Genomic DNA, 18619 nt, shown 5'->3' with positions numbered 1-18619 from the left:
CCCCTGGGGATCTGCCACTGCAGAGTTGTTAACTTGTTTGACTTAAATCCCTGAGATAACATATGTTGTGTTGGGGATCAACAGTTAGTGGTGGTAATTAAATATTAATTTTATTAGATCGGGGCACCACCCTGAAAACAGGGAAAAGACAATAAATCTATGCCTTTGAAATCAGTCTAAATAATCACTGTAATTGACTATAATATCAAAAGATATCCCAATTAAAAAGTACTGAATGATTGAATCTGTGCACTGACTCTCTCAACCCCCGTTTGTCACAGTATCCATGTACAAAAGACACAGAGTGTTCCACAGAGTGTGCCACTCCCACTTCCCAGAAACATAAGGCCAGAGATCTCAGGGCGAAAGGCTCAACAGCATGGCTGTAGATGTGCATGTTTGACGCAAGATGGGGCCTATGAGGGAGTGCTCATTCATGAATGAAAGAGAGAGAGAGTGAGTGAGTGAGTACAAGATTGAATGGCGGGGCTTCACAGAGTTTGTTTCAAAGCACAGCGTGTCCTGAGAATGAAACAAAGGACCACGTACAATGTGAGATGATAGCAGTTTAAATCACACAGACGCAGGTAAGACCAAGCCAGTCTGTGAATTTTATGTTCATACAGCCATCTTCTCACCAATTGATCTGTCTGCTCGGCCACAGTGGGGCAGACACACACACAGCTGCAGCGGACAACGTGTGCGCCACACTCAGCAGTGAAACAACAATAAAAACATTCAGAGTAATCAGAGAAGAAATACAAAGTTTGATAGGGATTTCCTTCTGCTCACACAATTCATCTGAATGTGACTCGAATTGAACTGTTGTTTCACAGATCAAAGAAAATCTCACTATGTGACTGCATTGGCGCAATAAGGAAAATAGATGCATAAACAAAATACAAACAATTAAAAAAGATAGGATACCCATACACACATGTGGGTGCGAAATCCAACACATTCAACACAAAGAATAGTTAACAAAACACAGGACCTTAATCTAACTGCCCAGAACACTATGCCTTGTCCAAGTAGCTCCGGGATAGACGCAGGGAGTATTGACCTGGGGCCTATACATGGTCGCAGCTATCTTTGTAGGTTGGGACTATGCACAGTGAAAATCGTACCATGACTAATAGGATGCCACAGTTCCTGGCAGGGAAAGCTCAATCTGGCCTGCATAAATAGTTAGCCGCAGCTCTCTTTGGCTGAGCTGTGCATGGGGGAAAGTCCTTCCATGACTTACAAGATGTCAGTTATTGTGTTGGTTATATTTAACCACCTGATAAAAAGGTGTGTCAAAGATCAAACCAATTTTTAGCAGGTTTTGATGCTGAACAACCAGAAACCAATCAAAAATCAGAGCAAGAAAGGTTAACATGCTAACACATGATTAGCAGTAGCAATACACCATCAGGAAGGTTTAGTTAACCAATCAGTAAAATTCAAGCAATTCAGGAGTATCTGGCGTTTTGTACGTGTACAGTTCTGACAAAGTTGGTATATTTTGAGAGCCTCACATGGGGAAACATTACGTTGGGGATCAACAGTTAGTGGCAATAATTTGATTGATAAAAATAAGAACAATATTTTTGAAAGATTAATTAACTATAAATCTTATCAGATAGGGGCACCACCCTGAAAACAGGGAAAAGAAAATAAGTCTATGCCTTTAAAATCAGTCTAAATAATAACTGTAATTAACTATAATATCAAAAGTAGCCCAACTAAACAGCATTGAAGGTATGACTCTGAACACTTACTGTTTGTCACAGTATTCATGTACAAAAGACACAGTGTTCCTTTAAGTGAATAAAAAGTAACTATTTATTAACTCAAATTACAAGATCAATTAAACAATTTGATTCACTGAAGTTATATAACACAAAGTTAATTTAGTGATCTAAGTCAATGAACATCAAAGCATAATGGAAGTTAAGTCATTTGAAGTAATAAATTTCAATGACTACAGCTTATAACCACACAAACTATATACCACATAAACACCAGTGTGTGTGTGGGTATGTTCAATCGTGGGAAACAGGCAGTAAGGAAAGGAAAGGAAGTGAAACCGTTGGTAACACCAAGTGAAGCCACTCCTACTTCTCACTTCTCAGGCCAGGGAGCTCTAGACAGGGGATGCCCCTCCCCCCAAACAACCCAAGTGCTATATAATTACATACCATTTACCACTCATTGAGCCCTAAAAATATGCAAAGAATGAAGTGAAATGAAGAGTTGAGTGTAAACTGATATCTCACCTGCCATGGCTCCAGTCTTTGTAAATGAGCACAGGTGTTGTTGCTGAAAGGTCCTCTCCCTGGCTCACACTGCAGCATGTCATCAAGAGCATACGCCAGAGCGTACACAGCCTTATACACATTATACTCTGGTCTGAGGTCTGAAACATCCACCAACTCAGTCTCCACATTCTCTATACCTTCCTGTCCAGTGCATAATTCTCCTCCAGCTTCCACCCAACCTACTGGAGGTGGTGCAAATCTACACTGAAATGTGTGTTCCCAAAACTGATTCACCTGAAAAAACAAAAAACAAAAAGGTTTTCTTGAAATAATGACACCATTTAATGTTTGGTAGTTCTATGTCAGATTGAATTATTTAATTCTTACCATGCTATTTCCACGGGTGTTGTTGTGATGTGGGTCAGGACGTATTTGTAACAGGAAGTCCCTGAGACCTGGTATTGCTCCTCGACGGATGGAGATCCCCAGTGTTCCACTCAGGTATGGCATGAAGTGAGGAGTCTGGAGCACATCAGCTGATGACCAGGCTTCACTGGCCATCCACTGCAGGCCTGTTACATTCTGCCTCACCACCTGGACATTGAATAAGTGAACAAGTATATTGTTTCTTTTTTGTTTTTTTGTTTAACAAATAAAGTATAATTAAGTTTCCACAGTCGATGTCATACACAGGTATGCACCGAAATAAAAGAAAAGGACCTGACTGCAGACAAAATGGTTGACCTCTGTAGCAGAAGTTGATCTAAGTGTTAAAAGATATCAAACTCTAATCTAAATGCACAGATGTGGTGAATGACTATTGCTTATACCAGTTTGAGTCATGAGGACTGACTTATGGTATGGAGGTGCAAGGGTCCACCATATTTTGTTTCCAGCCAGGTTCTCTTTTAAATCATTTCTGCCAAACAATTCAATCCAGGCAAACCAACGACATGTTGAGTCATTTTCAAAATGTAACTAAATATACATCCGCACCTACCTCTTTCATAAGGTTGAGCATGCGACTCTCACTTGCAAACACAATCACCACTCGAGCTGTAGATTTTCTCATCACATCCACTATTCTCTTTAGTTCAGCAGGGTCATAAACACGGTGCAAAGTCTCTGTGTAAGCCAGACAACCTCCACCAGCTGGATCCAGATCAGAGTGAAAGGATCGGGCAGCGTGGAATCCATAATCATCATCACTGATGATCAAGCCTGCCCAAGTCCAACCAAAGTGTTTTAGAATCTGAATCATAGCATTCACCTATGTGGACACAGAGCAAAGGGATTAGTGCACAGACTGGAATCCTCTTTACTAGAAATACTGCTAAACAGGTTCATCAAAGACTCATGTTTAATCGCTGTCTTTAAGTGTTGTATATCTGACACCACACAACTCTGTGAATGAAACGTTTAAACATGACTGGTGACACACTCTTTTCTTTTTGTGGATAGATTTTCACCTGAAAAGCATCACTTGGGATCGTTCTAAAGAAAGATGGGAACTTTTGTCGATCACTCAGGCAGGAACATGTGGCAAAATAACTCACCTGCAAAATAACAGAGCATGTATTCATGTTGATGCATGTTGATTCTTCAATGATTACACCTTCATGACATTCAATTTCCATTAATTACTTAAATTACATTTTAAAATACATCACAATAATGAGTGAGATGAAATACAAAAAAGCAACTCACCAGAGGCACTCTGTACGAACCTAAGACTGTGGATATGGCAATAGTACGGGTCGAAGAAGATTCACCCACAATCCCTAGGACTGGAGGAGTTCCTACACAGTTCTCCTCTAATGTAACTTGCTCTTCTTGACCACTGACTAAGGTCAGTGCTGCACGAAATGCAATTCCTAGTTGGTAGCAGTTATCATACAGACTGTATCCCAGCGTCACATTAGGCAGCATGTGGGAATTTCTGTTGATTTCATCAATAGCAAAGGCCATGGTCTGAGCCTGTCTGAATCCTACAACACTAAAACTAACACAAAAAATTAACATTTAAACGTATCATACAGTCACTGTGCAAAGCTACACCTTTCATAAAGTCAGAAATAGTGACTTTAGCTTCAATACCCATAATAAAACTTGAATGCTTCAATAAGATCATATTATTTTACATGAATAACACAACAATGGAACGTTTCATACTAATTTGCTTACTTTCCAGCAGCTTCTTAATTTGTCTGTCACAGACTCACCCATAGCAGGTAGGCTGTTGTGGCTCTGAGGTAAAAGACAGGTCAGTATAAGCTGGAAAGTAGTGAAGTTTGAAAAGTCCACCAAAAATCACATCTCCAGGTTTGTGCATCCCATTTAAATTAAACTGTCCCTGTAACTGACAAGAAGAAGAATAAAGAGAGGAGGACACAGAAGAGGAAAAATAGAAATACAACATTAACAAGAGGAGACTGATGTCTAAAACTGTCCTCATGACTTTTCTCTGGTTCCTCCCTGTCTAAGTGCAGGCTCATCACAATATCACTACATTTTATGTATTTGCAGTGTTGTTTATTTTTGCACACCACCCATCAGTGCAGAAGAAGAAGCTGTAGGGTTGGGCCTCAATCATGTTTCTGATTAATTAATTTATTAATTAAATCACATAGTATGTCGTTTCTACCGATAGGAGTCTCTCAATCAAAACAATCAAAAGGTCAGGTACAGCTAGCCTAGCACAAAGCTGTATACGATTTTTGTAAGATAGATTGTAAGATAAAGCCCAAAGACATGATCACACAAAACAAAACAGTTAACCTATCAATGCTTTTAGTCATGTGGCTGTTGAGTAAATGAGAGCCTGAGAGTTAACATGCATAAAAAATCCTGAAACTTGACATGGAGGTCAGGTCAGGCGAACATGCGATATTGGCCTGATATAGGTCCCGAACCCCTGTGTTGCTCAAGTGCCCCCAAGGTAAAAACAGAGGTAAAATTGAGTTTCACCTAGGTTCCCGAAACTTGGTGGAAAGATGTTATAGACAATGTTCCCCCCACAATCACACAGCACAGCACAGCAAATCAGCACAGCAAATCTATGGAGCACATAAAATAAAATCCAACCTGAACTATAAATAAAATAAACACATAACAATTTATTCTCTACTATTTTGCAATGCAGCCCATTGAGTGACAGGTGACAAGCAGTAAGTGGAGACATCAAGGGGATGTTTCATCAGGTCCACCTCCTTCCTGAAGATCGCCCTCTGCTGAGGTCCTTGTGTCGTGACTTGAAGGTCGAGGAGCCCCCCAAAGTATTTGAGTGGCAGGTCCTGCCCTTCGGTACCACCTGCAGCCCCTGTTGTGCCACGTATGCACTGCAGCGCCATGTTACTGATCATTGCCAGCCTGAAGACGTCCTGAGGTTCTCCGTCAACTATTCCTTCTATGTTGACAATTGCCTACAGAGTGTGTGTACCCCAGAGGACGCCAAGTAATTCAATTCAATTTTATTTGTATAGCGCCAAATCATAACATACATTATCTCAAGGCACTGTACATAGACAACATCAAAGAGAGCAGAGAACCCCAACAGTTCACACAATGAGCAAACACTAGGCATCAGTGGAGAGAAAAAACTCCCTCTTAACAGGAAGAAATCTCTGACAGAACCAGGCTCAGAAATGTGCAGTCATCTGCCTCGACCGGTCGGGGTGAAAAGAAAATGGGGGACAGCAAGGGCGGAGAGAAAGGACAAGAGGGAGAGACAGAAGAGAGAGAGGGAGACCAGCAGCAGATACACAACAACTGTATCAGATTACAAGTTTATACAGTTGATGATATCGACTTTTTAATTATAGCACAATAATAATGGTGATGATATGGGTAGCCTCGAAAACTGGATCTTGGTCCCGCAACCTGCATGATGAGAATACAGAGAGAGAGAGAGAGAGAGAGAAGGAAGGAAAGACACAAACTAGGTGACAAGACGGAACAGCGAGGACTCAGACGCAGAGGCCTTTTAATTGTCTTTATTGGCACTCTTAACAAAACACAAGGCAGATCCTCTTACTGAGGGAAAACAAAGCGTGGCTATGAAAAACTATAACCAATGGGGAGCGCAACGCTCTTCAAAAGTAACGTTGCGGAACTATAAACGCGGAAACAAAAAATCACTCCGAAGAGGAAACAAACTCAGACTATGGTTATCATAAAAAACTTAAACAGAAAACTCTCCAAACGGAGGAAAAACAAGGCACTAAGCACTTCAAAAAGAAAACAAACTCAAAGCACAATCCTACTGATTGGCGATCTATAACTAACTAAGAACGAGGTCAAACACAAAACGCAATCTAAATGATTGGATCTACTCAGTCTAACTAATAAAACTTAAGTCACAATCCTAGTGATTGGAGTTTCCTAAAAAGCTGTGAAAATGAACAAACAGAAAATCTCTCCCAAGGAGGAAAACAAAAGGGGCTATAAATCTTAACTAAGGTATTAACTTACAGGTTATGCTAAGAAAACTTACAAAGAAAAAGCTTTGTACATGAGGAGGAGGATTTTAAATTGAATTCTAAACTGTACGGGGAGCCAGTGTAGAGAAACTAACACTAGAGTTATATGGTCTCTCTTTCTAGTTCCTGTCAGAACTAGCGCTGCAGCATTTTGAATTAACTGAAGGGTTCTAACAGACTTGTTGGAACATCCTGATAATAAGGAGTTACAGTAATCTAATCTCGATGTAACGAAAGCATGAACTAGTTTTTCAGCATCCTGTAAAGACAGAATGTTTCTAATTTTCATAATGTTCCGCAGATGGAAGAAGGCTGTTCTAGAAATTAGTTTTATGTGTGAAACAAAAGACATTTCCTGGTCAAAAGTAACTCCAAGGTTCCTCACAGTGGAACTGGAGACCAGGGTGATGTCATCTAAAGTGACAATGTGATCGGAAAGTTTTTCTCTGAGGTGTTTAGGGCCGAGTATAATGACCTCAGTTTTTTCTGAGTTTAAAAGTAAAAAGTCATCCGGCCTCATCGGTAAATATAGCTGTTTGTCATCTGCATAACAATGAAAGTGTATGTTGTGCTTTCTAATAATGTTCCCTAGAGGAAGCATATATAAGGTAAAAAAGTATAGGCCCAAGCACTGAGCCTTGTGGAACTCCACAATTAACTTCTGTTTGTAGTGAGGCTTTATCATTAACATGAACAAACTGGAATCTATCAGATAAGTATGATTTAATCCAGCAGAGGGCAGCACCTGTGATACCAAGAGTCTGCTCCAATCTCTGCAGTAGAATATCATGATCAATGGTGTCAAATGCAGCACTAAGATCTAACAGGACAAGTAAAGAAACTAGACCATTATCTGACGCCAAGAGAAGATCATTACTAACTTTAACTAGTGCTGTTTCTGTGCTATGGTTTAATCTCAAACCTGACTGAAAATCTTCAAACAGGCCATTAATGCGCAAATATTCACATCATTGATTAGCAACTGCCTTTTCTAAGATTTTAGAAACAAAGGGAAGATTAGATATAGGTCGGTAGTTAGCTAAAATATTTGGGTCAAGGGTCGCTTTTTTGAGAAGGGGTTTAATAATTGCTATTTTAAACGTTTGGGGCACATATCCAGTTAATAATAATTCATTTGAGTTAATATAGAGTTGTTAATTAAAGGAAACACATCTTTAAACAGTTTGGTGGGGATAGGATCTAACTGACAGGTTGATGGCTTAGATGATGAAACTAATGATGTTAACTCAGGGAGATCTATAGTGGAGAAACTGTCTAACTGTGCACCTGGTGCTTCTAAAGCTCTTGTGCTAGAAGATGAGTCAGTCCCAATATGAGGGAGGAGATGATCCATTTTTTCTCTATTTGATGTTACATTACATTACATGTCATTTAGCAGACGCTTTTATCCAAAGCGACTTACAATGGAATTGAGTACAGTCAGCGAGGGGAGGAATCGAACTTGCGACCATTGCGACCATGATGTTTTTCACACATAGGGTACCGGTCTTAACCACTGAGCCACTCCACCCCCGACTATGTTATTTTATTCACAAAAAAGTTCACAAAGTCATCACTGCTCAGTGTTAAAGGAATAGATGGTTCAGTGGAGCTGTGGCTCTGTGTCAGCCTGGCTACAGTGCTGAAAAGAAATCTATGATTATTTTTATTTTCTTCAATTTTTTTTCAAAAATTTGAGAAGAATAATAGGCAACTCTAGCTTTGTGTAGGGCTTTTTTGTAAGCTACAAAACCATCTTTCCAGGCTATATAAAGTTCCTCTAGGTTATTGGAACGCCATTTTCTTTCTAATCCATGTAACATCTGTTGAAGAGCACGAGTATTGGAGTTAAACCATGGTGCTTGTCTCATCTGATTCACCACTTTCTTTTTCAGAGGGGCAACATGATCTAATGTAGTACGCAGTGAGGCTGCTGTACGATCAACAATCTATGAGGGCGGGAGTAAAATCACAAAAGGTACCTTCAGATGTACTGACATATGGCACCAAGTTAAATAAAGATTGCACTGTCTCTTTGAATGTATTCATATTATTATCAGACAGTATTTCTTATTTATGTTATTGTAGTTCATTATTGTACAATTAAATGTGAGTAAATAATGATCAGTAAGGAGAGGGTTTAGAGGAACTATGTTTAAGTTATCAATATCAATACCATAAGTTAAAACAAGGTCGAGGGTGTGATTAAGGCAATGAGTTGGTTTATTAACGTGTTGAATAAAACCTATTGATTCCAACAGCGAGTTAAATGCGCAGCTAAGACTATCACGGTCAACATCTACATGGATGTTGAAATCCCCTACAATTATGATTTGATCTTTTTTTAAGCACTAACTCAGATAAGAACTCAGAGAACTCTGATAGGAACTCTGAATAAGGTGCAGGTGGACGATAAACTGTGACTATCATAATTGGTTTCTGTGATTTACAACTAGGATGAGATAGATTAAGAATAAGGCTTTCAAACGATGAATATCCTGGTTTGGGTTTGGGATTGATTAATAATCTAGTATTAAAAATGGCTGCTACTCCTCCTCCTCGGCCTGAGCTTCTAGGAATATGGGTATTAGCATGAGTGGGTGGAGTTGACTCATTTAGACTAACGTAATCTTGTACATCTCTAATGTAATCAAGTTTCAGTTACACAGAATAAATCAATACAATTGGCAGAGATAAGATCATTTATTAAAACAGATTTTGAGGAGAGAGACCTAATATTTAATAGTCCACATTTAAAAGTAGTATTATTTGACTCTATTTTATTGTTGGTATTAATCTTTATTAAGTTAGAATGTCTAACTCCTCTTCTGTTTGTTATTGGTTTATTTACTTTATTTACTTTAGTTTTTACTTTAGTAGGTCGAGGGACAGACACAGTCTCTATGGGGTTTTTAATTGGTGACTGCTCGAAAAGAAGCACAGAGAAGCATGAAAGACTGCAACTCTGTGTCCTGGTCTCAACTCTGAATTGTCATGGGTTTCTAATAAAAAGCTGCTAGATAAGAAAGCTGCTCCATCCAAGGTGGGATTGACGCCGTCTCTCCTCATGAGACCAGGTTTCCCCCAGAAGTTTTGCCAGTTGCAGCTGGTAGAGCGCCTTAGAGATCTTCTGTCTTCAGCAGGCTTCGAGCTGCAGCGGTGGGCCTGCAATGATCCGTGTCCTGAATCATCTGCCACAAGAGACCAGATCGCCAAGCCTAGACCTGTGGTTGGCACAAGACTAGGCCAACCCTCAAGAGTTGACCCTGGGTCTCAGTTGGCACTGGGAGAGAGACTCCTTGAGCTACAAGCAGAGGCCGGTGTCCTACGATGCTCTGACCCTAAGGAACATCTATAAGGTCCTAGCTTCACAGTACAACCCCTTAGGATATCTGTTGCCTTTCTCCACCAGAGCGAAGCTACCCAATGAACTCAACTCAACAGGAAGTCGGCCATCTTGGATTTGGCGTCCATCTTGGCATTTTACAAGTTTCGTAACTGGGCAAACTTGCATGAGGGCGTTCATCGTAGCAACATGGAAAACCTGTCAAATTGTTCGAGACCCATCCAAGATCAAAAGTTGTCAGAAACGTTCTCAGATTCAAAAGGGCGTGGCCACAGCAGCTATTGCAATGTTGGCAAATTTCGACGGTTCGCCACAAAACATGAAGTGTGCTACAACTTCGCCATACTTTGGCCGATCCACACGAAACTTCATACGTGACACCAGACCCCGCCCCTGAACACGTCTACGAATGTGAACTTGACCCCAATGCGATGTCGGCCATTTTGAATTATGCGTTTCGGCGCTAAATAGGAAGTGCCCTGTAACTCGCCCATACATTGACCGATTAGCTCAAAATTTGTTATGTGAGACCATGGGGCCACCCTGAACACATCTGCAAGACATCACCTGCACACAGGAAGTAGATCGTCTGAAACAGGAAGTGCCCTTTAACTTCGCCAAACATTGACCAATCGGCCCAAAACTTGATATGTGAGACCTAGGGCCCGCCCTGAACATGTCTGCAAGCCTTGACCTGCACACAGGAAGTAGGCCGCCCGAAACAGGAAGTTCCCTGTTATTTGCCCATACATTGACCAATCGGCTCCAAAATTTAGTTTAAAGTTTAAATGCACTTTTGTAAGTCGCTTTGGATAAAAGCGTCTGCTAAATGACATGTAATGTAAAAAATTGATATGTGGTACCAAGGGCCTGCCCTGAACACATACGCAAGACATGACCTGCACACAGGAAGTAGGTCGGCTGAAACAGGAAGTGCCCTTTCACTGCGCCAAACATTGACCAATCGGCCCAAAACTTGATATGTGAGACCAAGGGCCCGCCCTGAACATGTCTGCAAGTCTTGACCTGCACACAGGAAGTAGGTCGCCCGAAACAGGAAGTGCCCTGTCATTTGCCCGTACATTGACCAATCGGCTCCAAAATTGATATGCGGTACCAAGGGCCTGCCCTGAACACATCTGCAAGACATGACCTGCACACAGGAAGTAGGTCGGCTGAAACAGGAAGTGCCCTTTCACTGCGCCAAACATTGACCAATCGGCCCAAAACTTGATATGTGAGACCAAGGGCCCGCCCTGAACATGTCTGCAAGCCTTGACCTGCACACAGGAAGTAGGTCGCCCGAAACAGGAAGTGCCCTGTCATTTGCCCGTACATTGACCAATCGGCTCCAAAATTGATATGTGGTACCAAGGGCCTGCCCTGAACACATCTACAAGACATGACCTGCACACAGGAAGTAGGTCGGCTGAAACAGGAAGTGCCCTTTCACTGCGCCAAACATTGACCAATCGGCCCAAAACTTGATATGTGAGACCAAGGGCCCGCCCTGAACATGTTTGCAAGCCATGACCTGCACACAGGAAGTAGGTATTCCCAGACAGGAAACAGCAACTTTGCCAATCCTAGTCCGATCTGAACCAAACTTGCTAGGATTGATGAAAGTCCGGCCCTGAACACGTCTATATGGAAATATTCATTTTCAAAAACACGCCCCCTGGTGACAGCAGACAGAATTACATTATAGTTTTCAAGGCTGCTCTAACAGGGATTGTTGTATCCGACTAAAACTTGGTATGTGGGACCCCAGACCCTTCCTCAACATTTCCGTAAAAAGGTCACCTCCCTACAGGAAGTGGAACGCCCAAAACAGGAAGTAAAGTCTAACATTGTCCGATTGTCACTTGCAACTAGATATGTGAGTTACGGGACCTTCCCTGAACACGTTTACAGAGACGTAACTTTGCCGTACATTGTACAATTTGCACGAAACCTTATATGTGACAGCAGGGACCTGTCTTAAACATGTGTGCAAAAGATCACCTCCGTACAGGAAGTGGAACACCACCAACACTTTCTGACCTGTATGGTGGGCACGATGTTATCAACACAGGTGCTATGTACCCAGTGACATACTCAGCCTAGTCCTGCACACTGACAGATGAGTCCTCAAAAGTGGTTGCAGCTCTAAATACATCCCAGTCTAGTCATAGCAAAACAGTCCTGCAGGATACTTTCAGTGTCTGAGTTCCAGAGTTGTATGTATTTTATGGCTTGGTCTGCTTGATTCAGTCTTTGTCTGTAGGTGGGGTACATAAACAGAGAGATGTGGTCAGAGTGTCTGAAGTGGGGGCGGGGTGCAGTCCTGTATGCATCACGGATGTTGCTGTACACATGATCCAGGGTGTTCTTCTCACGGGTGGGAATGTCCACATGCTGATAGAATTTGGGCAATACAGTCCGTAAATTGCACTGGTTAAAGTCTCCAGTTGTGATAAAAACAGCATCGGGATGAACCGTCTCCAGCACACTGATGCCGTCATGGAGTGTGCTGAGTGCTGCGGTGGAGTTGGCCCGGGGCGCCCCAAGCTCGAGTCGGCCTGCATGGTGGTGGTGGTGGTGGCTGCGGGAGCGAACAATGACCTGTGGAATAGGAAAGGTAAAATCCAGGTGGTTGTGGAAGCTACCAATGTCCAGTAGTGCCTGCCTGTTGTAAGTTATCAGTGCAAAGCATTTAGAAAGGAAAGCAAAAAGAAAACACACTGAAACAATAAAATATAGCTAGCATACAAGAGCGGAGTGAGCAAACACGTCCGCCATGATCAGAATTAGTTTTTCATTCTTGTATAGATATTTGAGGCACTTAGATTGCTGAAGTGACTTGTTTTTTTAGGTGCAATCGGTTTGCATGATTTTAGCAAGTACGACAGATTGTTATTCAAATAAATATAACTTAGAAATGCTAAGTCCGTCCACCTTAGATAAGTGTGTAATATGGACTAAACACAAGTTAATTTCACATGCAATGATTTAGTAGATTAAACTAGTAATTCTGAGTAGTCTTTACTAAGTCAAAAGTACATCTAAAATGGCCTGTTCATTTAAAAAAATCTAATGATTATTAACACATTCAGTCCATTGTATATTAAGAGTGCAAAATTAGACATAATTCACAGGAAAAAGTAAGTCAAATTCTCCCACTATCATACAAGAAACTCACCCGTTGCAATTTATTGGTGGTGGTCTGTAGGTGCCGTTAAGGTCTGGCATTTTCAGATTAAAATGAATGGGGAAAATCCCACCGATGACATAGTCACCATGGACCACAAAGCCTGGCTGGAAGCTGTTTAGAAGAGTGCACTTTGAGGCTGCTGGTGCAGCTGCAGTGGTGATGCTATCAGTTAAAGTGAAGACACTGACAGCAAAGTAAAGCAAAGACAGAGGGCCCGTGAGCGAACGCCTGGTGGCCGGGTCTACCACGGGGCCCGGCCGGGCACAGCCCGAACAAGTCCCGTGGCCTCTTCATCGTCCTCTTGTGGACCCACCACCTGCAGGGAGATCGACTGGTGTCGGGTGCGCTGCCATATGGGTGGCAGTGAAGGTCGGGGGTCTCGACGTACTGGACCTGGGCGGCAGAAGCTGGTTCTGGGGACGTGGAACGTCACCTCGCTGTGGGGGAAAGAGCCGGAGCTTGTGCGGGAGATGGAGTGCTACCAATTAGATCTGGTGGGGCTTACCTCCACGCACAGCCTTGGCTCTGGAACCACATTCCTGGATAAGGGTTGGAGGTTATTCTGGAGGTGTAAGGCACCGGGCGGGTGTGGGTATACTCACAAGCCCCCGGCTGAGCGCCGCTGTGTTGGAGTTTACCCCGGTGGACGAGAGGGTCGCCTCCCTGCGCCTTAGGGTTGCGGGGGGGAAAGCCCTGACTGCTGTTTGTGCTTATGCACTGAACAGCAGCTCGGAGTATCTGGCCTTCTACTATGGAGTCCCCCAATGGAGCCCCTTGCAGGACTCCATCTAGGGCCTCCATAGTTCTGGAGAGGCGTGATTGGGAAGAACGGCCTACCTGATCTAAATCAGATTGGTCATTTGTTGTTGGATTTCTGTGCAAGTCATGGTTCGGGTCGTGGTTCGGGCAAGTCATGGACTATCCATAACAAACACCGTGTTTGAGCATAAGGATGCTCATAAGTGTACTTGGTACCAGAGTGTCCTTGGCCAAAGGTCAATGATCGATTTTGTGATCGTTTCATCGGATCTGAGGCCGCATGTTCTGGACACTTGGGTGAAGAGAGGGGCAGAGCTGTCAACTGATCACCATCTGGTGGTGAGTTGGGTCAGAGGATGGGGGAGGACTCTGGATAGACCTGGTAAACCCAAACATGTAGTGCGGATGAACTGGGAACATCTGGAGGATGCCCCTGTCAGAGAGGCCTTCAACTCTCACCTCCGGCGGAGCTTTTCCTGTATTCCTGTGGAGGCTGGGGACATTGAACATGGGCAGTGTTCAAAGACTCTTTTGTGAAAGCTGTAGTGGAGAGCTGTGGCTCCAGGACTTTAGTTGCCTCAAGGGGCGACTAAAGTCAGGGAAGCTGTCCGACTGAAGAAGGAGTGTTTTCGGGATATGTTATCCCAGAGCACTCCTGAGGCAGTTGCAAGGTATCGACGGGCCTGAAGAGTGGCAGCTTCTGCTGTGGCAGACGCAAACCAGCGGGTATGGTATGGGAGAAGTTTAGTTAGTTTTTTTTTATTAATCTAGAACCCTAGAATTAGGAGCAGTGGGCTGCCACACTGAGGAGCATTGGGGGTTAAGTACCCCAGCCGGGTGGGGATTTGAACCGGCGACCCTCTGGTTACAAGTCAAGTTCCCTTTCCACTTGGCCACGGGCTTACCTGTTTGGAGAGGACATGGAGAAGGACTATCGGTCGGCACCAAGGTGTTTCTGGAAAACCATTGGGGCCTCAGGATGGGAAAGCGGGGGACCATCCAAGCTGTGTACAGTAAGGATGGGACACTGTTGACCTCGACTGAGGAGGTAACCAGACGGTGGAAGGAACACTTTGAGGAACTCCTGAACACAACCATCTGCGCCCTCTGTGGTGGAGGCAGAGAGGGCTGATGGGGAATCATCGTCAATCTCCCTGAGGGAGGTCACTGAGGTGGTTAAACAACTCCGCAGTGGCAAGGCCCCAGGGGTTGATGAGATCTGCCCAGAAATGCTGAAGGCTCTGGGTGTGGAGGGGCTGTCACGTGGATGACACGTCTCTTCAACATTGCGTGGAGGTCGGGGTCAGTACCGAAGAAGTGGCAAACTGGGGTGGTGGCCCCCCTTTTCAAAAAGGGGGACCTGAGAGTGTGTGCCAATTACCGGGGCATCACACTTCTCAGCCTCCCTGGTAAGGTTTACTCCAAGGTACTGGAAAGGAGGGTTCGACTGGTAGTCGAACCTCGGATTCAAGAGGAACAATGCGGATTCCGTCTTGGTTGTGGAACAACGGACCAGCTCTTTACTCTTGCAGGGATCCTGGAGGGGGCCTGGGAGTGGCTGGCTTTTCCCTTAGAGATAGGGTTAGAAGCTTGGTCATCCGGGTGGAGCTCGGAGTAGAACCGCTGCTCCTTGACGTTGAAAGCAGCCAGTTGAGGTGGTTCGGGCATCTGGTGAGGATGCCTCCTGGGCGCCTCCCAAGGGAGGTTTATCAGGCACGTCCAGCTGGGAGGAGGCCTCGGGGTAGACCTAGGACAAGATGGAGAGATTACATCTCCACTCTGGCCTGGGAACGCCTCGGGATCCCTCAGCCGGAGCTGGTCAATGCGGCTCAGGAAAGGGAAGCTTGGGGTCCCTTGCTGAAACTGCTGCCCCCGCAACCCAGCCCCGGATAAGCGGAGGATGATGATGATGATGATGTAACCAGAGCTTATAAACATGCACCTGTTGCTTGGTGCCCCCTACTGGTAGATAAGTGTAACATACTGTCAGTAGCCTACCATGGGGTTTCAGTCAAGGCCTTCAGTAAAAAAAAAAAAACACGCACAAACACAACCACATACAAAACACACTATTATGCACTATATTCATGACCATAGCGCACACGCACACCACTGCGCATCTATAGGTTACTGCATCATTACCACCACATCTTCCGTTATGTCACTCAGCAACTGTAATTTCACAAGCCACTATATGACACAAAAACAAGCTTCCACATAAGCATAGGCGTCAGCTACGCGGGGAACACGTCCCCAGTACTATTTATGACACAGTTTTGTCCTCACCACTTCTAAATTTTATTATAAATTTATCATTAACACTCGAACTACCGTAAATGATGTACCTCTTCGGTGTAGGTCTTCCTCTTGAAATAATTTCCTTAGTTTCTGTGGGGGCTAGCGCCAGACAATATTAATCCATCGCACCACCACAGTTTAATGATGTATCAGTTTTGTACAATTGTCACTACAGAGTCATATCTATAAAGAAATATCAATTTCAAAACAACATTGACTAACAAACATGTTTTTTTAATGGTTAGTTATTCAAGTCCACTTGCCACTGATTCAATAACTTTGGATTAAAGTGTGTTTCATTTCTTTTCTTTCCCCATCAGGTGCTGTTTTGTATTCTTTTCCGGCTTCAGTAAAATAATGTAACTCTTTGGAGCAAACAGGCAGAACAATAAGCCAAAGCTGGAGGCCAAGATGGCAAATGACTCAACTGCATCTGCATAATTTCCAGGGGAGCTGATATAAGCAGGGATGAATGCTAGCCACACAGCACTGAAGATCAGCATGCTGAATGTGATGAACTTGGCCTCGTTGAAGTTTCCCGGCAACTTTCGAGCCAGAAAAGCCAATACAAAGCACAGACAGGCCTGTAGACCAATATATCCAAGAACACACCAGAATGCCAGGTTAGAGCCCACACTACACTCCACTATGATCTTTGAATGTTCATAGTGTGTATTTCTGGATGGAAACGGGGGAGCATCAATGAGCCAGGCAGCACAGATAACCACCTGAACCAGAGTACAGCTGGAAATAATGGTCCTCTGCTGCTTAGGGCCCAGCCACTTCATGATGTTGTGCCCTGGCCTGGTGGCAGTGAATGCAGCCAGTACCACCAGGGTCTTCCCCAGGATGCAGGAAATACACAGTGAAAATGTGATGCTAAAGGCAGTGTGGCGCAGCATGCAGGACCAATATGTTGGCTTTCCAATGAAGAGCAGAGAACAGAGGAAACACATAGTCAGTGCAAACAGTATGAAGAAACTGAGCTCAGAGTTATTCACACGGACAATGGCTGTGTGTCTGTGACAGAAGAAGACTCCACAGACAGCCAGAGTGAAGCAGGCGCCCACCACAGACATCACTGTCAGGGCTATTCCCAATGAATCGAAGGTCAAGTACTCCACTTTCTTGGCGATGCAGGCTGTTCTGTCGTTGTTTGACCAGAAGTTCTCAGGACAAATTATACAATCTACTGAGTCTAAAGGGATGAAAGTATGAACAATTTTCAGTATTGCATTACTTCTCTACAACAATTGTAAGAATTGATTTGCTTTGACTTTTTATTGTTCAGCTCGAACTGACTTGTCTGATTGCTAATTTTGCCGCTGTCACATGGTACACAGTCAAAGCAGCAGATAGGCTCCCCATGACGGACAGCCTTCCGAGATCCTGGAAGACAACTGGCACTGCACACAGACACTGGCACCTAGAGTGGAAAGACCATGTGCTGATATTGGTCAATTTCATTGGTTAATCTATTGACAGGTGGAACATTCCTCAAAACCACATGTCAATAAAGTATTTGTTACTTTTAGTTTCTCAAGTGTGTTTAACACAGTGTTTTGAGTTTTATGTTCATTAGATGTATTTGGTCTGCAGATGTCAGTCTAGTTCACAGGTATGATAGTCATCAAACAACCTTTTGATTTTCACATGGTTACAAGCTGTACACTGAGGACTGGGTTCCTGCCCAAAAGCTATTCCATAACCTGTGGTTCAGTTAAATATATTTGGCTGTAGATCTATGAGAAGTATTTAATGTCATGAAGAATGATTCATTCATTGTGTACTGCTATATTTTGCACATGAGGGTGGCGAGGAGCCAGAGCCAATCCTAGCTGACATAAGACAACAGGTAGGGATCGACCCAAGACGGGTCATATCCATGAGGAAAACAGCAGTGGATAGGAGGTCACCAATCACAGCTGGGTTTTGAATCTCTGTTGTGTATGAAAACAAATGACCCTGTATCAGATCCAGTCTGTTCTGTCCACCTGACTTACCTCCATCTCAACCTACAGAACTTCAACAGTTGGCATCTGATGAAGGTAAAAACACAGTGTGAGCAGCTTGCCTCACTCTGATGTCCTGCCCACATTATCCTGTCTTCCTGGATCAACAGCTCCTCTCCAACAGACTTGGTTCCATCAAACAAACCCACGTTGACAAATTCAATGTTTCCTTCTGTGCCTCTCTGCCAGTTGATGATATCATAATAGGGTACAGAGTCGCCCTTGGCATCAAAGTCCACCTCCTCACCAGCAATCTGAAAGCTCACCTCCTGGAGGTAGTGTTGCAGCTT

The 18619-nt window shown here is 43.6% G+C and overlaps 1 long non-coding RNA gene across 1 annotated transcript; it reads right to left on the bottom strand.

Annotated features, from left to right (window-relative positions):
* Nucleotides 1-17433: 17433 nt before the first annotated feature.
* On the bottom strand, nt 17434-18343 carry LOC122776790. The gene is made up of 3 exons (XR_006361262.1): nt 18321-18343; nt 17620-17743; nt 17434-17515 (listed from the first exon to the last, which is right to left on the bottom strand). It is a non-coding gene; the product is annotated as an uncharacterized LOC122776790 (long non-coding RNA).
* Nucleotides 18344-18619: the final 276 nt, after the last annotated feature.

Source organism: Solea senegalensis, linkage group LG11, assembly GCF_019176455.1.
Source record: "Solea senegalensis isolate Sse05_10M linkage group LG11, IFAPA_SoseM_1, whole genome shotgun sequence".
Lineage (NCBI taxonomy): Eukaryota > Metazoa > Chordata > Actinopteri > Pleuronectiformes > Soleidae > Solea > Solea senegalensis.
This window is presented reverse-complemented; position numbering and strand designations above follow the sequence as displayed.